Below are 23,655 nucleotides of genomic sequence, written 5' to 3'. Positions count from 1 at the left end.
AATGAAGTGGACAATTTGATGTATCCATGGCAACCTTTGGAGAGGGGGTGGATTTTGCAAGTATCGTGCTCTGCACGACATCTTTTTCTTGCTTGTTTGTCAATCGTGTACAGGTCACAATTTTACACTGATCTTCACGAAACTTCACCACATGGTAGTTTGTTATAAGCAAGAAGCCTATTGTTTTTGAGGCCAAAAGGTCAACATGAGCCAAAGGTCAACAAAATTGCAAACTTCTAAAATCCTCAATTTTCATCCGATTGACAAAATTTGAACAGGATTTTCATATCAGCTTACTGAAATCAACCACAAATTATTTTTAGGTCAACATAGGCCAAAGGTCAACAACTTAGGTGAGGTTTCCAAAATCCTCAGTTTTCATTCGATTGACTCAATTTGAAGAGGATTTATATTTCAGGTCATTTAATTCAACCAGCCAATTATTTTTTGAGGTCAACATAGGCCCAATGTCAAAAACGAAGGTGGTATTGTTGTGGGGCTGGGTGTCGGTGGCGAGCACGACTGCTAGGTGGAGCAGTAGAGTCGGCTCCACCGAACACCCGGAATCTAGATCGTGCTCCTCGGAGAACTCCGAAAGGCACGGGTCCCTTACAGGACTGTGAATCGCCAATAATTCGGCCGCGTGGAATAGGGTTAATTGCCAACTTCAATATACCTAAGTATCCACGTGGCAAAGCTACCGGGGAATTCACACCCTCGGCAGGCCTCGAGTGGAACGAGCCGTTATAGTGCTCAAACTGCATAACCTGAGCGGATGGTTACCATGACCCGTCGGTTCAAATGCACAATTTACTGTTTCCCAATTTCCCAACACGCACCGTGCTAAGCCAATGAAAGAAATGACAGGGAACGAGCTGGTACATTCAATAATAGGGGTATTTATTTTACAATGGGGAGAAGGGAACACACAAAGAGCAGAGCTATCATGACTATAAGAAATGCAAATTTACACACAAGCACTTATACAGTTGCTACTTAAAGATGGGCCCACACACAGAAATGGACCCCATCGGGTCTTTATTGAAGGTTTCCAGCTCGAGGAAAGGTGAGCTGGAGACCAGAGCCTGTGCTTGGACCTGTCCACCTCGTGTGGTCTTCGATCTGGCTCGGCGGGACTCGAACCCGCAACACGATGCCACTCCAAGCACCAGGAGACAGAGAAAAAGCATCAGACGCCAGGCACTGCCAAGCCGACCAGACCAGACAAGTCGATCTCCGGCACCTCGAACCCGATCACTGCCAAGCTGACCAGACCAGACGAGTCAATCTCTGGCACCTCGAACCTGATCACTGCCAAGCCGACCCTGAAGCTGACGCCCAACCCTGACGCTGATGTTTACACTGATCTCCTCCCCTGATGCTCATGCTCACACTGACTTTGACTGACTTTCCAAGGCCCTGGCGTTTCTTATATGGCATTTCTCCTGTGGGAGGGGGTGTCGTGGGAAGGATCACCGTCTGAGACGTCTCGCCTCCCATTGGTCCGGGGTTCATTGGAAAGTCGATGTCTGAGACGTCTCACGCCTCCCATTGGTCCGAGGTTCGTGGGAACGTCGATGTCTGAGGCGTCTCGCGCCTCCCATTGGTCCGGGGTTCGTGGGAACGTCAGTGTCTGAGTTGTCTCACGCCTCCTATTGGTCAGGGGGAACATTCCATCTCTCCAGGGCGGAGTCAGAGCTCTGGTGGCCGAGGAAACTCCGCCCACTTACGTGGTCGAACGCACGTTGCCAATGGCGTTGAGGTGAAGGCGTGTTGTTGTTGTCATAAGGGGTGTAAAAATCCTAACTATAAAAATAACATACAGCGCATTTACATTTATTCACCCATTAGACTAGTGGATGGATTCTCACTGGAAAACACATACCTATCAAAATAGCTAAGCTATCGGAACCTGAATGTCTGTGTGATCCTGGCTTCCAGATTCGCAACATTATCACTCAATGCATTATTCTTATCAGTCGCAGTATCACCATCTGGTTTTTTTTTAATGAGCCACAGACATCGTGGCTTTCCTTCCAGAACATCCAAATTCCACGTGTAAGTGGTTCGGTTCAGTTTAACGAGGTGGCATCTTCTTTTAAGGTAAGATACATTGAGTGGCTTATTTGAGTTAAGTCTTCTATTCAACATCTTTTCTGTTTTAAGATAAGGAGAAAATTCACTAATATACCAAATAATTTCATCAATAACAAATTTATTCTGAACAGCAAAAGCATTAGCCACACCAAAAAGCAATCTATTTTCATTATCATTCCTTTGCAGTTGAAATATAATTTTAAGATCATACAGAACTTTATCATGATCACAAAATCCAAATATACCTTTAAGAGGAACTGCCACAGTAAAACTATTCCCTGCTTTTGCATCATCATTATACATTCCTTTCCTTTGACTATATCCAGGGTCTGTGTTTGTTCCCGTTGACATATCAGGAATAATACCTTCGACAGCCCCCTTTCCCATTCTATCACCAAATGAATATAGTGTAAATTTCATCATTTCAGATGTTGCAGAGACATAATCAACCACTTCAACTTCTTGTGTTCTCATGTACAAACGAACACTATCAAACATTTTGCAGAAGAAATCATTTACGAGTGTAGCATTTGTGTTATTCGCAGCCTTAGCGAATGTAAATTTACACAACAAGAAACTTTCAGATAGATTCAAATAAGTTTATTGATTATTTATTTCAAAACTTTTTGTCCATTTGCATTCCAGTTATTGCATTTACCTTGAAGTAATCTTCTTTTTTAGTAGAGTTTGAGTTGACAATGGTATCATCCAAATCATAGATGCTATCAATTGCTTCCATACTTGTATTTATTTCGGAAAAAAGATCTTAAAACTTTTGAAACCCTGACCCAAGTATTTGAATTATTTTCTGTCGTTCTTGGGGAGACAACTGAGTTTTGCCTTTCTTAATTTATTTTATTGCTTGTAATTTATGAGATTCCTTTTGGGCATCTTTTATACTCTTCATAGCACCCACCACATTTCCCACAGCAGAAGCAGTTGAACCAATTAGGTCTTTATGTTTAAGAATACTTGAACCTATCCCCATTAGAGTATCAATTATCCCATCTACTTTTTTTCTAAATTGATGTCCTATACCCTTTTGTCTCTAAGGTTTATAGTATTGTTACGTTTGAGGGGGGGGGTATGCATTCAAAGGGTAATTAGGATGTTTAATTAGGTATGCCATGCTGTTCGAGTTTACCAGGATCTCGATGTAATAAGTAGCAATTCAGTGGTGATAAGTTGTCTAGTAAATGTTCATTTCTTCAAGGGGGGAAATGATAATTGTCACGTAATTAGATAGGGACACGGGATAGGGTAAGTGTGTCTGCGTAAACCCCTTTTGGTATTCTCTGGAGACTGGCCGTGACATCACAGGACAGTGCAGCGGATGGCTCCGCCCCGTGATCACGATTGGCAGAAGGCGACGGCGGTGGGCCAATAAACGGCTCGATTGGAAGTGACGAGGACAGGAGGATAAAAAGGTTCTGTTTGGGGTCGAAAAGGAAGAGGAAGAAGATCGGGACAAAATGATCGTGTTTTTTTGGTGTGGAGGCTGTTGCGCGGAGAGCGTCCTTGTTGTTGTGCTGATTCGATCGTGTTCTTGATCGTGTCTTGGAGCCTTGCTGAGCCTCGTCCCTCACCTTGGTTGGCTCTGGGGTTCTGCTGACTCGGAGTACGGGGTCGAACGGCGGGCGGACCTGCCTCCCTCTCCTGCTCGCAACTTGGCGCCAGAACTGGTTCCCTGGCGGCTGTGAGCGGACTTGGGCCAAGACCAGGAGGTCGACAGCACCACGGTTTCTCCTGCCCCCCTGACGAGAGCAAGGCCAGCTCGTCCGACGCCGATCCAGGTACAGTTGCATCCACACCACGGTCCAGCCTGACCACCAGAAATAGCTACGTTTTGTGTGTGTGTGTGTGTGTGTGTGTGTGTGTGTGTGTGTGTGTGTGTGTGTGTGTGTGTGTGTGTGTGTGTGTGTGTGTGTGTGTGTGTGTGTGTGTGTGTGTGCTTGGCGCCTTAGAGGGTTTGAGATCTGTATATTCATTGGAATTGTCTGTGTTTTTCCCCACGCCCGATCCCACACCATCCCGTCGAATCGCCCCGGATCCCTTTTCTTGCCGAGTCTTGTTATTTCTGGTTAATAGTAAAAACGAATAAACATCATCAACTCAGTGAAAAGTGACTCGTGCCACCTTCCTCGTCCCGTTTGCGGTAGAGCGATTAGAACCGCCATGTTTGGGTTATAAATAAATAAACCGCCTCCATCGTTTCGGCTCATTCTACGTTGGCGGGACTGTTCAAGTCCCGTGGACGTCACATTGGTGTCAGGGTGTTGGATGTTCGAACCCCTCTAAATTATATTTGGTATCAGGAGAACATACCAAGATTAAAATCTCGCCACGAATTGGAATACAAAATTACTACAGAAAAGCGCGCGAGCGCGGGAAAATTTTGGCGGGATTTTTCAAATTTAAATTAATTGGCGGCAAACGGGACTTCTGCACCATGGCGGATGTGCAGATGTTTGAGGAGGAAGGCCACGTGTCTGGCAGTGAGTCGGGGGAAGAAGGGAGAGATGGGGGTAGGGTTGGAACCTCCCCCATTCCGAGCGTGGACCGTGTTTCATCGCCCGTAACGGGGCCGGCAGCGCCGGAAACCGGCGCGATGTCGATCCAGACAATGTTGGAACGTTTAATAGGGGACATGACGGTACAAATGATAAATCAATTCGTGACACAGGGCAGAAATGGCAAATCAATTCGTGACACAGAGGGCAGAAATGACGGCACAGAGGGCAGAAATGACAGATCAATTGGGGGTAATGGGGGTACAGTTGGGTGCATGGATTGATTTAATGAGGGATGAATTGGGGGAAAAGATGGAGAAAATGAAAACTGAGATGCAGGAGTGTGTGGATGTTAAATTGGGGGAAATACAACGTAAATTCGAGGATAGATTGGAGGAAACAAAGGTAGAAATTACATTGGAGGGGGAAAATATACGGAAAAAATTGGTAGATAAAATTGATGCAACGAACATTCGGGTTGATAAAGTGCATGAAAGCCTGGAACGTCATCATGCCTGTGTGGATGCTCGTATGCAGCTGCACGTTTAAGAGTGGGGAGAGCTGAGGAAGCAAGGGATGAATTTGGCGGAGGAGGTAAAAGGATTGGAGGCTCGTTTGGATGAACAAGATAAAATTATGAGCCAAGATGAAGTCTTGGATAAAGGCCTGGTAGAGCCGTCTTTTGTAAGTAGTGTCCGGGTTGGTTGAGGAGCAGCTACAAACTCGCGACGGAGCCTTGGAGGAGGTTGTGCGGGCCCAGAAGATCCTGCGGGAAGAGGTGAATCGGTCCATTCAACGTTTGGAACAGGAGGCAAAATTGACCCATGAGACCCTCACCACAAAACATCTTTGGCCACAGTGGGCTCCGAAATTGGATATGCAGCCACAAGGGTGTTTGATCCCGGGGCTGGATTCGGACAAGGGAGAAACTGAGAAGCGGGCCACCGTAAAAGTGATCCCCCTGGTAAATTTTGACGGGTCAGGGAGCGTTGAAGCTTTTCTGACGCAATTTGAGTGCATTTCCTGACTAAACGGGTGGAATGAGCGGGAACGTACAGGGAATTTGGTGGCAACGTTGCGGGGACCAGCCGCAGATGTGTTAAACGTGATCGCGGAGGGGATGTTGACCAGCTCCCACATTTGCGAGGCGTTGAGCCGTCGGTTTGGGTTCGCGGCAAACTGTGATCTGGTGCGGGCTCAGCTCCAGCACCGCAGATTAAAGCCGGGTGAGACAGTGCAGGAGCTGGCACAGGACATTTACCAATCAGTCAGGATCGCGTATCGGGACCTTACAGTGGAGGCATGGGACAGACTGGCACTAGAGAAATTTTTAGCTGCTCTTCCTGACCCTGAGGTCCGAGCGCTAGTGGAGTTACAGGATCCACCCACCGTTCATCGTTCACCCACCCACCTCTCATCCAGAGAGGCCATCGGTGCCAATCCGACAGGCAGAGATCCAGGATCAGGGAGGGGGGCTGGGAGAAATTGGCAATACCCAAATGTTTCAGGAAATTTGCCAGAAACTGTCAAGTTTGATAAAGGGTAATCCGGTAGTTAGTGCGCCAAAGCGGCGGGGTCCAGCCCAGCCAATAGAGCAATTTGATTATGGCCGAGGGGGTCCGGAACCGGAAGAGACATTTCACCAATACTCACGGGGGCCTTTTATGAGGAGTTGTTTCCGGTGCGGGCGAAGAGGACACATGCAACGATATTGCTGGTACCCGGCGATGGAGGGACCCTCCAATGGATTTTTAGACTCGGAGAGGGTGAATCCTCCAGCTGAACCGCCAGGTCAATCCGAGATGCCCTTTCATAGGTCGGGTCCGGAGATCACTGTCGGGGGTCGGGGAGACTAGATTGGGCTGAGCATATACGGCCATGCTCGGCTGCTGAGATTGTGGCGAAGTGCCCTCCTTTGGTGGGAAAAAAAAATGAATTGTTGGAAAATTGGCATGGGTTTGTAAGTTCTGCTGGGTTTTCGAGTGACAATCGGGACAGTGGGTAATTGGTAACAAAGCGGGCACGAGTGGCTGTCCAATGGCTGGTGCGTGGATCGGGTGAGAAGTGCTGTGTGAGTTGTTTCAAGTTAAGAAGTGAAATGTATGGTGCACACATTGTTTTTTTTATTGGGCATGGTGTGGTAACAGGGAATGTCATGGTCGGTGAAGTGTTAGAAATGCAGGTGTCACATGTAAGGCCGATGGGGTGGGCGAGTCATGTGGGTTGTGTGGGTGGGGATGATGTGCTTGTCCACAGGGATTGCTGAAGCTCACGGTGAGCGGGAATTGCGACCCCCTTCAAGGAGATTCACCCCTGGTGGCTAATGGTGACAGTGTCTGGAGGCAACTGGGAGAGGGTCTGGTTGGGCGACCAAGGCGGGTAGGACCTTGGCGACCCAGGAAGGCCAGAGGAGCCAGTGAGACCCCTTCCAGAGTGTTGTACGGGATTAGAGCTGATGGCTACCAGGGGGGAGGGAATCAAAGGGAGCGGGGTGGAGAAACGTCCGGGTTGGACTAAAGCTTACCTGTGGGCATGGTTGCACCTGAGATGCCCCCATCATCTTGTGGTAACCCACCCCACGGCCATGACGGGATTCAGCCTGCATGATTAAAGTGAGGACCATGACCTAGAAATGTGATGATGACCATGGTGTGAGTGTTGTGAAGATGTGTGAGTCCCACTCGATCCCGCACAACTTGACATGTGCAGCAAGGGCATGATGTCCGCATAATTTTGGGGCAAGCAAATTTGAAAATTGGCTCCCCAGGTAACGCTGGGTCTATTAGCATCCACTGGGGGAGGTGGTCAAGTGTAAATATCCTGTGAATAGTGTCGTTAAGGCTTAGAGTAGGAATGTAAAGTATAAGTGTTGTGTTTTGTGGAACCTTTTGTTTCCCCTCCCCAGATCACTGGAAGAGTGCTGGGCAAGAGCGATGATCCAGAAGATGGAGTGCAACTTCGCTCAGTGCTCTCATGTGATAAAATAAAATAAAATAAAAAACGAATGATTGTTTAGGCGAGGATAAGGCCATAAGAGGGTAGTACATTAAGCAGGATAGGTAAGTTAGCTGCGACTCGCTGCCCATTGCCCCTCCTACTTTATTTCGTTAGGTTAATTAGGTGTGAGTCAGTAAGTGTTAAGGCTGGTACGGTAGCGCCTGTGATATACCTTGCAGGAGCTGCGGTACCAGAGGAGGGGGCAGTGTTACGTTTGAGGGGGGGGGTATGCATTCAAAGGGTAATTAGGATGTTTAATTAGGTATGCCACGCTGTTCGAGGTTACCAGGATCTCGATGTAATAAGTAGCAATTCAGTGGTGATAAGTTGTCTAGTAAATGTCCATTTCTTCAAGGGGGAAATGATAATTGTCACGTAATTAGATAGGGACACGGGATAGGGTAAGTGTGTCTGCGTAAACCCCTTTTGGTATTCTCTGGATACTGGCCGTGACGTCACAGGACAGTGCAGCGGATGGCTCCGCCCCGTGATCACGATTGGCAGAAGGCGATGGCGGTGGGCCAATAAACTGCTCGATTGGAAGTGACGAGGACAGGAGGATAAAAAGGTTCTGTTTGGGGTCGAAAAGGAAGAGGAAGAAGATCGGGACAAAACGATCGTGTTTTTTTGGTGTGGAGGCTGTTGCGCGGAGAGCGTCCTTGTTGTTGTGCTGATTCGATCGTGTTCTTGATCGTGTCTTGGAGCCTTGCTGAGCCTCGTGCCTCACCTTGGTTGGCTCTGGGGTTCTGCTGACTCGGAGTACGGGGTCGAACAGCGGGCGGACCTGCCTCCCTCTCCTGCTCGCAACTTGGCGCCAGAACTGGTTCCCTGGCGGCTGTGAGCGGACTTGGGCCAAGACCAGGAGGTCAACAGCACCACGGTTTCTCCTGCCCCCCTGACGAGAGCATGGCCAGCTCGTCCGATGCCGATCCAGGGACAGTTGCGTCCACACCACGGTCCAGCCTGACCACCAGAAATAGCTACTGTGTGTGTGTGTGTGTGTGTGTGTGTGTGTGTGTGTGTGTGTGTGTGTGTGTGTGTGTGTGTGTGTGTGTGTGTGTGTGTGTGTGTGTGTGTGTGTGTGTGTGTGTGTGTGTGTGTGTGTGCTTGGCGCTTTAGAGGGTTTGAGATCTGTATATTCATTGGAATTGTCTGTGTTTTTCCCCACGCCCGATCCCACACCATCCCGTCGAATCGCCCCGGATCCCTTTTCTTGCCGAGTCTTGTTATTTCTGGTTAATAGTAAAAACGAATAAACATCATCAACTCAGTGAAAAGTGACTCGTGCCACCTTCCTCGTCCCGTTTACGGTAGAGCGATTAGAACCGCCATGTTTTGGTTATAAATAAATAAACCGCCTCCATCGTTTCGGCTCATTCTACGTTGGCGGGACTGTTCAAGTCCCGTGGACGTCACAGTATCCTTTACCAAGATACATACCTTCACCCTTTTAGTATGGGGAAAGGAACATCCCATCCCCTGTAATTATTTTATATTTTCCCAACTCATGTTTCCTCACAATAACCATCGTATTTATTTATTGGAAAACTTCACGTTGGTGAATTCTGATGGATATAATTTCTCCATTAATAAAAATCATGCAATTATCTTGGTCGGTTATCCTAAAATTTACTCTGTATATGGTTATCCTAAAAGTATACAAACCAGATTTTTGGGTTCCATATTTAATTTATAACCAATTGGGGTTGAGTATGCGCTGAATGTAAATATTGTATTTGTTCTTATTCCATTATTATAAGCGCCATCAATCAAATCACAGTGAATTAATACCGAATTTATGCCTGAGGATATTTGAATGACATCATGTAAAAGGTCCTATTAGTTTCAATATTTTTTGAGGAGAAACCCAATCACTCTCAAAATGAATTATCAATTGTGAAATCAACCTTGTAGTTATTTTAAAGTTTAATCGTTGATTTTGAAGTATGTTTTTGGATATCTATAACAATATTTTTTGGTTCATCACCCTGTTCTTTCATAAGACGAGCAATTTTGGAAGATATTTGAGAAATCTCATATACTCCGAGTGAAACTGTTATCGTTTTGTATCCACTTCTCGGATTATAACTAAACTTGTCATTTTTCTCGGTGATATTAAATAAGGTATTATAAGTTTCCATGGACAATAAAGACGCCTCATATTCTTTTGTTGCGTAAAGTTGTAGTGGGTATGGGAATGAAGATGTATGGTTCATTGTTGTGAAATGAAAACCAAGGATTGTGCTTCTCATCTTATTTAATATGAGATAAAATGTCTTTGTATTGACATTTATTAATTATTTTCATGGTTATCAACTGGTCTAAAATGGCCGATGCTTCATTAAAACAATTGTTATTTCCAGCCTTCTTACTATCTAACAGCAATAACAGTCTATTAACAAATTGTGATGGGTCATTTGGAAGAAAACTAACACCTGAACCAAGGCTACTTAAAGCCTGAATAATGTGTTTCTCCTTCTCATTCTTCCTACTTTTACCAGATAGACGAACCCTATAATTAAGAGAGTCCAGCAGATCAATATATACTCTATCATCATTATTTTTCATATCCAATGGTTTATCAAAATACTTTGATTCATCCCTCACAGTTGAACCTTGTCCCCCATATTTTGTGAGAAGAAACATTAATCTCCGAGTTAGTTTAACAGGGGGTTCAGCAGAACTCAAGAACCTTAATTCATCATTAAATATCAATACCTTTTCTTGAACAAAATGGAATATTGCTGGTTGTTCTGTTGGAATGAGTCCTGCTATGGTTTATGAATCCGCTGAATATTCATTGTTTTGAAGAGCATTCACAATATAATCAGGGGGTTGATTAATCTCTTCCAGTTGTTGAAATAATCCATCATCATATTCTAATTCTCCTATATGCTCTTATTTCTTCCTCCGTCATTTGACTGAAATCTTTTAACATTTGAAGTTTTTTTCGGAGTATATTCTATTGTGGGAACTGTGGAAACATCAATAATTTTTTTCTTGGGAAGTTTTTTAAAGTGGTTTCAAAAATTTATCTTCTTTTCTTTCAAATGCTTCTTCTCCTGTTAGTTTCTGTCTGCATTTCTTCTTTATGTCTTCCTGATGTTTTACAACTTTTGAAACCAACTCTTGATGCTCCTTAAATCTTCTTGCTCTTTCTTTCACATCCATTTATTTATTGGAAAATATCATTCACTGAATTATAAAGGTCAACAGGGAAATTTTCCTTTTCTTCATCATTAAAGTAGATGTGTTCAAATAAATCCTTTTCTTTAAATATTTCATCGAATTCTTTATTAACATTAATACGAGTTGTAATTTCTTCTTCACTAATATTTGTATCTCTGCTTTTCATACGTTTGTGTTGAGTTTCTTCATCAACATCAAAACTGAATGATAAAATCTTAACCCCATTACCACTGAGATGTTTAATAATTTCTCTCATTCCTTCTGGATTAGTTTCTAATATCCCAAGACCACCAGATTTCAGTTTCTTTAACTCACTCTTGCAATGTGAATATTTTGTTGTACCAAGAGAAACCTCCTCAAATATTTGTCCTTCATTCCTCAATCGCATATGTTCCTCCACTGAAATACAGTAATAATCTTCACCTTCTACTTCTCCAGGTCTTATTGCTCGAGTTGTTGTCGATACAATGCGTATCACGGGGTGTTTTTTAAGCAAGTTAAAAATATTCTCATTTGTACTATACAAGAACCTTGATGTATGAAAGTTTTTTTCCAGAAGCAGATTTACCCACAAGATTTATAATAATAGTTGTCATATATATATATATATATATATATATATATATATATATATATATATATATATATATATATATATATATATATATATATATATATAGATATATATATATATATATATATATATATATATATATATATATATATATATATATATATATATATATATATATGTATATATATATATATATGTATATATATATATATATGTATATATATATATATATGTATATATATATATATATATATATATATATATATATATATATATATATATATATATATGTATATATATATATATATATATATATATATATATATATATATATTGTTGTGGTTACCAAATTCGCAAACCACCATTCAGGTCCCTTAGGTGAGGTATCTCGGTAAGTATATGTGTAGTTAGGCCCAAACCCGTTGTCTAGTGGGAATACATGTCATTTATGCGTGCTGCGACTCTTCAGGATAGCCGTTTTTCTTTTACTATCTTTATTTTGGACCAACCGCCATTGTTACCACCACCCACCACAACATCAACCACCCACCGCGGCGCCGCTTCACGTCACACCTCGCAACCGTCGCATCGCCACCGTTCTTGCGCCGCTTGTGGGTACCGGTGTTGGACTCGTGCAGGGCGCGCGCCGAACAGCGTGTACAAAACCACAGATTTTCCGCTCCAAAAACGGATCAAAAACGACACACACCCACTTTTGTGCCGTCCAATCGGTGAGCGAGGGGCGATTTGGCCCCGCCTCCAGGGCGTTGGAGGGCGGTCGCTATTTGCAAATTCATGGATCAAAATGCATTCACGCCCACTTTTTCTCGGGCCAATGGGGAGCGAGGTGAAAGGTCGAAGGCAGGGGGTCAAAGATGAGAGAGCGAAGCCACGGGGCTTATATAAGAGGCTGCGTTCGTCAGTAGAGCTGGAGTTAAGACTTCGCAGTCAGTGGAGTTGGGAAGAAGAGTTGGTTGGTCGTCGTCATCGTCGTCGTGTGTGTTGGAGTCGGAGCGAAGAGGACGGAGCTGTGGAGAGGCGGCGAAGGCAGACGAGGGGGTGCTCGCGTCGTGCCGGGAGCTGCACACCAGGGAGGCCGACGGCGCGACCTGGTCGAGGTGGAGACGCTCGTCGCGGGACTCGAGGCAGAGTAAAAATCCTCCTTACCCCGAGCATCAGCAACCCCCTCCTGTTTCCCCCCGTGCTGAGATAGTGCGACCAAGGGGGCCCCTTTCCCACCCCCTACCAGACACTGCCCGCGAGGCCCGCGGAGTTGAGGCACCATCGCCGCTCCGCGTCTCATCACCAGACGGGTAGGCCCGACCCGGTCTCGGCCTCAGGCCCGCCTCATCCTTGAGGGTGTTCTTTTTCTTGCTTTGAGTGTATGTGTTGTCGGCGCCGTCTGTGAAGTAGAATTGTATAAGTGTTGCCGTGTGCTCGCGTAATCGGTATTAGATCTGCATTGTCGCATTTGCTTTTTGTCTTCCTTTTCTATGTGCTTTTGGTGGAATTGAATATGTGTGCTTTCCGTTCATCGCGAATAAATGTGCTTTGTGTTGAACTGTTTCCCGCTTCGCTTCGTCATTTCTTTCATTGAATCCTCATCTTGCTTCACGTAAAGGGTTGGTAGTGGGCTGAATACGCCCGATAATTAATCGAACCGTCGAGGTCGACGAATAACACCGCTCGGTTATCCCGATAGTACGGAACGGGTCGCTTAAGTGGCCCGTGTCCGAAGTCGACCTGCGGCGAGGTGCGATCGCCCGGTCTACCCTCCGTGTGGGTACTTAGGTAGGTCGAATTTGGCGAGCAACCCTATCCCACGCGGGGGCTGATTGGCTCGATCGCGGTGAGACCGAAAGGTCCACCCGTGACTGGTTCCCGGCGTTAGTCCGAGAGGGTCACGACTGGATTGTCCGTCCGGTGGGCGACGTGCCGCGATTCGAGTTACGTGGCCGTCAGCACGCCGGCGGGCGCGAATCCGTAACAATATATATATATATATATATATATATATATATATATATATATATATATATATATATATATATATATATATATATATATATATATATATATATATATATATATATATATATGTATATATATATGTAATTGTTTAGAAAATAAAAAATATATCCCTTAATATCTCATCTTGTTTCACAATATATTTATATTTTTCAGTGGTGTGCTTCATATAATCCCCAAATTCCTTTTTACTACTTAAAGTAGAACAATTGTCTCTCCAAAAATTATTTATATCTATTGAATTTAACTTGAATAAAATAAAAGCATTAGCATTGTTTCTTATGGAGTGACAAGGGAGTTGAAAGTATGATTGACTAAGATAAATACAATTACAAGAAGAATGTCTCTCTCTTGTGTAGTAGCTATCCATTACCGTTTGGTTTCTCTGATTAACACAATCATCAAAGATAATGAGGTTCTTTTTTGATTTATCCAAATCTTGGGGAGAAAGTATATCATCCGTATTATCACTAAGAATACAAGTTATCGGCTTTGATTTATTTTTATATCTCTGTGTATCACAAAATAGTTGAATTATATCTTCAATGTTGTCATCATTTAGTTTGTTTTGAAGTTTAAATAAACCGATTATATCTTCTTTCTGAAGAGCAGGATTAAAACCTTGTGAGAATAGTTGATACTCTGGTTGAAAACTCGACTTTGTGAAAATTATTAAATTATCATAATCTAAAAAGTTGGGAGTAAGGCGCATCTTTAAAAGTAAGCAGTGTTTTCCACACCCGCTTGAACCAACTATGAGCCATCTTCATGAATTTGGAAGATTTTTATGGTTGTTAAATTTTATCTTATTTTTGCAAATGGGTAAAAAAATCATTCATTTATATATTTGGAAAACAGGTTATTTAATTTATTATTGGCTTTTTTAGAAACTATATTTTATCCTAAGTTCAGGTTTAATTTCAACATAATCCATTATTTTATTTATATAATATCTTGTGTTGATATTTCCCTGAAAATGACAATCGTGAATAATATATAACAACAACCCTTTGAACATTTATCTAATACGTTCAGTTTCTTCCATTGTAAGGAAAGGTGTGTTATCACCCTCATACTTTACATTCATTTCTCTTATCAATCTTGTAAAGTAATTCATTTTTGGTGTAAATCTAAAAGAATTAGTTTCCTTTTTATATTTTTTATCATTAATTAGAAGATAATCACAGAATATACATTGTTTATAGGCTTTTGACTCTGTGTTTAATCCTACTCTATCACATGCAAGACAATTCTCAAATTTGTCATATGGAGAATCAGGGAATTCAAGGGCCTCAAAATCTCATAAACTATTCACATTTATAAAGTAACACTTTACTTCAAATAAAAATTCATCTTCAGTATCATCTTCGGTAATTTCATTGATGCTTTCTCAATCATCTATAAAACTACTTTCATAACTATCATTTGAACACAAACTCTCAGTATCATAACTGTCTTCTGTTCCAACAGAGATACGATCATCACTCTCATAATCTTCAAAATCTTCAGTTGAATAATGACTCGTATTTAATTAGTAGAAAAAAACATTACCATCTATATCTACATACTTTTTTTCATTAACAGATTCAACTACTACATTTTTTATATTAAAGGTAATTTTAAAATGATCCTTAACGACTATTGAACGAAATGTCATTTCACCTGATATATTAACATCCTTTATTGCATCAGGATTTACATCTTTAGGGTTGTTCAAAAAAAATACAAATTTCTCCTTGCATATTACAGATGGTCTTATCTTTTCTTTCCAAAGCTTCATCCATAAGGTTTTTCTTTATTGATACTTTTTCTTGTTTCATTGCTTTTTCTAGTTTTGAATATATTGCCAGAAGGAGAGGAGAAACTTTTGTTGGAGCTACTTTAATTGATGTTCTTCCAGATATACTAAAAGCCCTTCCACTAAAGGAAATTGAAGAACTCATTATTCACCATAATTGTTTTTATCCAATAGTTGTTATATTTATCTTTATTCAATTTTACATCCTCGACATATTTCTCAGTATCTTTTACAAATGAAGAGATTGATTGAAACTTGTCTTTTGTGTCTTGATACATTGTATTTATTAAGTGAAAAAAGTTGGAGGATAAAATGGTTTTAAGCACAGATTCACCAATATATTAAACGAAATTTTCATCAAGAAAATTATATTTTAAGCAAAGTTTTATTCTACAAATATGGTGAATACAACGTACTGCGATGTTTGTAATCATGAATATAAATGTTATAAGAAACACCTTCAAACCAACAAACACACATTCAATCTTTTCAGACAAATATCTCCACTTGACCAAGAAACAAAACATTGTGATCGATGTGATAATGATATGCTTTAAAAAAATAAAAATAAACACCTTCAATCATGCAAACACAAAAACAATGAAGAAAAGGAAGGTGCCACTAAATTCTCCATTGAAAACACTGATGGGGCATTTAAAGGGCATATAAAAATAAGATTGTTTCACTTTCAAGACCCTGGACCATCTTCAATCATGGAAGCTGTTGATATGGTTAAACAAAGTATTGAAACTATAATTAAAAACACATTAAGTGAAATGAAAACTTTTAAGTTTTATATGGGAGTAAAATTGAATATGGTAAGACAAGGTAATGAAACTACTCCCTATATGAGGACAAGCCCTCACTTTATCTCATCATTTCAAGATTTTGTAAGATGTGTTGTTTACGATGAACTCCAGAGACAAAAACAAGATGTTGATAACACTGTCGGAGGTAGAGGATTTACGATTACAAAAATAATCTTTTTAGATATACACATCTTAAAATCAGATCTTCTTCACGCTTCTTATATTAATTTACCAAAAGAGATAAAACTGAAGAAAGCGGTTGTTAATCTATCTGTAATTCCAGCAGTGTGTGTGTGTGTGTGTGTGTGTGTGTGTGTGTGTGTGTGTGTGTGTGTGTGTGTGTGTGTGTGTGTGTGTGTGTGTGTGTGTGTGTGTGTGTGTGTGTGTGTGTGTGTGTGTGTGTGTGCCTGTGACCGCTGTTTCTCGACAACCACTGGTCCAATCTAATTTAAACTTGCCAGGAATATTGCTGGGGACCTATAGATGTGCCTTTTCAAGGTTTGATATTAATCGGACAAGCAGTTCCCAAGTTACGGCCATTTATTTGCCAACCAATGACAGGACATGGTGCTATGACGTCACGATTGATGTCACAATTCTTCTTTTTTTTTTCTTTTTTTGCACGATTGACGTCACAATTCCTCTTCTTCTTCATTTGATATGACGTCACAATTGACACTGGGGACCTGAGTATGTGCCTCCACATCGGATCACTCTCAAGGTGGGTATGGAAACGACCTGTGTGGTTGTTGTTTTAGGCACGTACGGGCATGCACGTACGCGCATGCACGTACGGGCATGCACGTACGGGCCCGCACGTACGGCCATGCACGTACGGGCCCGCACGTACGGCCACGCACATACAGGCACGCACGCACGGGCATGCGAGAGCGAAGGAACGGCCTGTGTGGTTGTTGTTTCTGGCACGCGGTTTGAAAGTTTTTTTTTTTTCCACGTACGTATGGCCATGCACGTACGGGCATGCACCGACAGGCACGCACCTACCTATGGGCATGCGAGAGCGAAGGAACGGCCTGTGTGGTTGTTGTTTCTGGCAAGCGGTTTGAAAGTTTTTTTTTTTTTTTTTTTTGCACGTACAGCCACGCACGTACGGCCACGCACGTACGGCCACGCACGTACAGCCACGCACCTACGGGCATGCACTAGTATTCAAAACAAAGATAATAAATGTTTTATATGGTCTGTTCTTGCTCACTTACATTCTCCACAATGGAATCCTGAAAGGGTTGAACATTATAAGAAATACGAGAATACATTAAATGTTAACTATTTAAAGTTTCCAATGTCATTAAGAGATATTTCTAAATTTGAGAAAATGAATAATCTATCTGTTAATGTATATGGATTAACGGATACAAACAAAGTTCAGATATTAAAAATTTCAAACTATAAAAATGATGAAACACACATTGACCTTCTCTACTTTACTTCAAAGGAAAAATCACATTCTGCTTTCATCAAAAATTTCTCAACATTAACCAAATCACAACTATATAAGAGAAAATGTAAAACGTGTCCTTGTAAGAGATGTCTCGAATCCTTTCACTCAAAATAACGATTAAATCCACATTCAAAATATTGCAGTAATCATAAATCAATCGTAATCAATTTACCAAAAGCAGGTTCAAACATATCATTCAAAGATTTTAACAAATCTATAAAACATCCGTTTGTGATATATGCTGATTTTGAAAGTATCCTTGAAAAGATAGATACTGTTTCTCCAAATCCAAATAAATCATACACAAATAAATATCAAAAACATACTCCTTGTGGATTCTGTTATGATATCAAATCATCTGTTGGTGATGAATACAACAAGTTAGAACTTTATACAGGAGAAGATGCCTCAGAGAAGTTTGTAAGACGATTGGAAAAAGACTGTATAAGACGAAGAGAAATAATGGTTAAAACCTATAAACCAATGTCATTAACAAAGGGAGAGAAAAATGAATTTAGAAAGAACAGTATCTGTCATATTTGTGAGAAGAAAATTGAGGGAGAGGTCAAGGTTAGGGATCACTTTCATCTTACTGGTAAATATAGAGGACCAGCTCACTCCCGTTGTAATCTTAATTACAAGCCCCCAAACTTTATTCCTGTCTTTCTTCACAACAATGCTCACTATGACACATCTATTTATAAATGAACTTTCAAAGACATCTGGATATATTTCTGCCATTCCTAACACAGATCAAAAATACATCTCATTCACAAAAACAATTCATACATCCCCCATAACCCATATCAGATTTCTTGACACATACAAGTTTATGGCAAGTCCATTATCTAACTTAGCATCAAATATTAAAAACTTACCGAATCTTAAATCACATTTCTCAAATCAAGAAGAGATTGATCTCTTATCACAAAAGGGAATATATCCGTATGACTATATGGATTCACTTGAGAAGTTTAAAGAAACACAACTTCCTTCAAGGGAAAGTTTCTATGGAAAGTTAAATAAAACTCATATTTCCGATAGAGATTATACACAAGCTAAAAAGGTTTGGGAGAAGTTTAATATAAAGAATCTTGGAGAATATCATGATTTGTATCTTAAAACTGATGTATTGTTATTGGCTGATGTGTTTGAAACTTTTAGAACAGTCTGTCATAGTAAAAATTCTTATGGATTAGACCCCGTTCACTATTACATAGCCCCGGGGTTGGCTTTGAGTGCTATGTTAAAAATGACAAAACAAAATTTGGAATTAATCAGTGATGTAGATATGCTTTTAATGATAGAGAAGGCTAAAAGAGGAGGAATATCTCAAGTATGTTCCAAGAGATATGCCAAAGCAAATAACAAATATATTCCTGATTATAATAAGAATGAGGACAACTCTTACCTGATGTATTATCATGCTAACAATTTATATGGGTGGGCTATGTCTCAATCTTTACCTTATGGAAAACTTAAATGGGTTAAAGAAAAACATTATGAAAAAGTTTTACTTGACATTGTTATCTTCTCTCAAAAAGAATTGGATGAAGTTGGATATTATTTTGAGGTTGATTTAAAATATCCAGAAGAACTTCATCACAAACATAAAGACCAACCTTATGCCCCTGATAAAGAAAGTCCAAGAAAAGAATGGTAAAGTGATTACCAACAGTCATTCAATATAAAAGGTAAATCTCCAGACAAACTACTTACTACATTGAATGATAAAGAAAGTTATGTTTTGCATCAAAGGAACTTGAAACAATATTTATCTGCTGGGTTGAGAGTGAGGAAAAATTCATCGGATTATGAAATTTAAACAGTCATTGGTTAAAGAGGTATATTGATTTTAATACAAAAAGGAGAACAGAAGCAAAAACAGATTTTGATAAGGACTTTTATAAATTAATGAATAATGCTGTATTTGGAAAGACTATGGAAAATGTTAGGAATCGACAAAACATAAGAATTTCTTCATCTTGGAAACAGGCTTCAAAGTTGATTAATAGATCAAGTTTTGAGCGAACGGAGGTGTTTTCAGAGAACTTTTGTGCTATTCATTTGAAAAAAAGAGAGTATTGAAATGGATAAACTTATTTATATAGGAACATCAATTCTGCACTTGTCAAAGTCGGTAATGTATGACTATTACGAGAATAATTTAAAATCAACGTATGAGGATAATGTGTCATTGTTACATATGGATACAGATAGATTTATATTTGAAATTACGACAAGTGATATATATATATATATATATATATATATATATATATATATATATATATATATATATATATATATATATATATATATATATATATATATATATATATATATATATATATATATGACACAAGTAATGATAAGTCAGGTGATGTGTTGTTTTCATCAAAGAATAAAAAAGGTTATTGTAGTGGGGCAACTTAGCTAAATATAGCATAACAATTGTGCATTTTGTGAGGAAAGCACCAAATTTGGCACACTAGTAGCCTATCATATTATGAACAGATTTGGATATTGGGCCATCTCAAATTTTTGATGGCAGTGGAAAATGGCTGCCACAGCCATCAGCGGCTGAATTTCCGCTTAAGCGATCCGCTTCATAAGCATGAAGCATGCTTCATAAGCATGAATGAAGCCATCCGCTTAAGCGGTTCGTTCCGTATTACAGGGATAACCGAGCGGAGTTATCGTCGGCTTTGACGGTTCCGATTAATTACCGGGCGTTTTAAACCCACTATCAATCCCTTACGTGATGCAAGATGGAGATTCAATACAAGGAAAAGACGAAGCGAAACGGGAAAACAGTTCACAAGCAATGCACTTTAATACGGCCACACACGGAAGCACGTATATACATCCATACAATAATGCAACAAAAGCAAATGCAAGGAAAAGAGTTACACCCGAATAAAAGGGAATTATTTACACACGGCAACATTTACACAGTTCTACTTATTGGACACGGCGCCACAGCATGCTTTCAACCCGAAAGAAAGAAAGCCACCCTCATAGGCAAGGAGGCAGACAGGTCCGTAGACCAAATGTACGTGGATCCAGGAAGATCGGCCAGGTCCACGAGACTGAGAAGGTCTTACCCGCATCCTCGTGACGTGATGGCGGGCAAGCCGCAATGTTCGCGCAGCTGCGCCCCGACTTGGTGCCCCTCGCGTGGTCGGCGAGTCCTCTCCGGCGTGCTCCGCGCGAGCGGTTTGGTTGACACCGCGTTTAGGGTGGGGGAGGAACGGGGCCCCCCCGGCACTATCTCAGTGCGGATGGGGGGGGGGAATTGCTGATACTCAGGGAGAGGGGAATGGCTGGCTGTCCTGGGTCCCGCGACGAGACGAGCGACCGCCACACCGCAACCTCGTTGCCGACCGCCGTCTTCCCTTGACTTGAACTTGACCAGCCGCCTGTAACCGAACCGCGCGAACTCCAACTCCCTCCAACTTCCCTGCTACTTTCCAACTTCTCTCTAGTTCCACTCAGCTCCACCAGTTCAACTCAGCTCCACCAGTTCCACTCTCCTTGCGAGTCGCCTTGCGCCTGCATCTTTATAGGCCCCAGGAGGAGCCTATATGCAAATATTCGGATCAAAACGCAATTGGAGGCGGGGCCACGCAACCCTCTGTTCAGCCATTGGTCAGGCAAAAAGGGGGCGTGAAGCATTCCTGATCCGCTTTTTGAAGCGAAAGGGACGCATTCACAGCAGGTTCGGAGGCGGGGCTACACTACCCGATGCTCGGTCATTGGACGGATGAAAAGGGGGTGTGAAGCATTCCTGATCCGCTTTTTGAAGCGAAAGGGACGCATTCACAGCCCATGGCACGACGTGTGGTAGAAAGGCGGAGGTGGTGGGAATTTTTGGTTGTTGGCGGGCGTCGTTTGAGAATGGCGGGTGAGGCGATGCTTGCGGGGTTGGGTTGTGGAGGTGAAGGTAGTGGCGGTTTGGTGGAGTTGTTCGGGGGCATTGTTGATGGTGGCTTAATGGTCGAAAATAATAAAAGAGAAACAAAAAATGGCTAACTCAAAGCGTCGCAGCCTGGATGAATCGCACATATTCCCTCTATACAACGGGTTTGGGCTAACTACACATGGACTTACCGAGATATCTCACCTGAGGACTCTTTATGGTGTAATGCGAATTTCCACAACCGTAACAGTATATTGATAATAATAATATTGAAAGGTGTGACATGAAGTTAAAGGGAATAAAAAAATATATAATCAAGGAAATAAACTTTAAACATTATTACAATTGTTTAACCTTAAAGAAGGAAGAGTACAGAAAAATGAATACAATAAGAAGTTGTAAACATCAATTACATACAGAAGAGATAAATAAGAAAGCATTAGGAGCTTTTGATGATAAAAGATATATTTTAGAGAATGGAATCAATAGTCTCCCTTATGGTTATAAGTATAAGTGTTAAGATATTGGGTTGGGGATTTTAACGGGCTACCACCATCTTTTTACTGATTTATAGATGATATAACCAAGCAATAAACAAACCAAAGAGTGGAGATGTAATCAGCCTTGATATTTAAATGGGAAACATAAAGAATGTGAGAAATATCAAATAAGTCTTGTTGAAGAAATAACCAGGGCAAAAGTAGATAAAACAAATAAGCAGATCAATTTAATTACAAATAAGTTGGAGGATGTAAAGGAAAAAAAAATATCCTTGAATGGACTGAAAATTTTGATGGTTATCAATTGAACAATGGAAAAACAATTTAATACAATCTCAAAATGATATGTCACTCAGGAGGTGATCAAACAAGAGCATTGAGAGAAGTTTATCATTTCATTTCTGCTCAACAAAGACATTTAAACCAAGAACTAAGTTCCAAAGTAAACTTTGTGAATATACTCAATGGTGATGAATGTAATAGGAAAATTAATTTATTACCGAAAGTAGAACATGGGCAAATATTCATTGGATCACTCTTTGAATGGAATGAAAATATAAAAGGAAAAAACTGTTTTCATCAGTAAGTCTCAATTTTACATTTTCTCAATGGGGCAGAGATCAGTCTCCTATTTTGGACTTTTGAGCCTTGAGACAGTCTCAATTTTATATTTGTTTGCATGGGAGGGAGAGAAAATCAGTCTCCTGTTTTGGGCTTTTGGGACTTGATGCAGAGAGTTTTTCCCTTTTTCCCCATTCATTTGAATGGATGCCTTGGAAACCCCACTTATCCTCGACTGTCGACAGCAGATTAGTGGTTGAGTGGGTAAAGCCATGTTGCATTGATCTCACGGTTGTGGGTTGGTTTCATTCCCACTGTTGCTTGCAGGAACCTAGCCCGAAAAGGAGATGGCTACCTCCGGGTCTATTTGCCCAGTGAAACGCCAACAATCTTCATTAAGTTAGGGGACCACCAAATCTGTGGGAACTATATCTGGTCTCTGTTGCAGTGCCAGGGTGAGGCAAGAGCTGTCCTTGGTCCTTCTTGTTGGGGTTTTGGTGAAATGAGATGGAACTAAGAGGGAGCAAGGAGTGGCAAAGATAAATAAATTAAGTGCATAAGCACATGTAGGCATAGAAAGAGAAGAACGGAATATGGGTGTATGGCCCGGTGAGGGGTGAGACCAGAGCAAAGGTAATACGGGGCCCTGAGACCTGCCGACAGTGGAGGGGATATTTTCTCGAAAACCACCATCCTGGTCCTCCTTATGAAAAATGGCAACTTCATCCCCGTATATTCAGTCGCGGCAGGTAGTCCCACAGACGCTCTTTAGGGAGCACGGTACATGAATGAAGTAGTCCCAGGTGGGTGGGTGGAGCCCGTCCATCCCACAGTGGAGAAGTGCATTTATATGAACAGCAAACAAAGGCTTTGTAAAGCTGTCAGAAACTGGGTGATGAAGAGGAACTTGGCTTCGTACAGCTGTCCCTGCATGTTAATTCAGCGATGTGGTTCGACAAAGTTTGCTGTGGTTAGATGGCAGATAAGTTCCAGAACTGCCACTTCTGAGAGGATGTGTGTGAGCACATGAGATTTCCCTGGATTAAAGGTCATGTTCCTTGTGGGTGGCCAATGTCACCAGATCGTGGAAGACCATGAGGGCAGCAGGATGCCCCTCCGATGGATCTTGGATTCATTGGAGTTGTTTGCCACTCGTCATGCAGGTAGAGCCCTGGCTATATGATGCTCGTGGTTGTCTCCTTGCCAAG

Source organism: Eptatretus burgeri, chromosome 11 (genome assembly GCF_056783735.1).
Source record: "Eptatretus burgeri isolate ZD-2024b chromosome 11, Ebu_testis_v1, whole genome shotgun sequence".
Lineage (NCBI taxonomy): Eukaryota > Metazoa > Chordata > Myxini > Myxiniformes > Myxinidae > Eptatretus > Eptatretus burgeri.
This window is presented reverse-complemented; position numbering follows the sequence as displayed.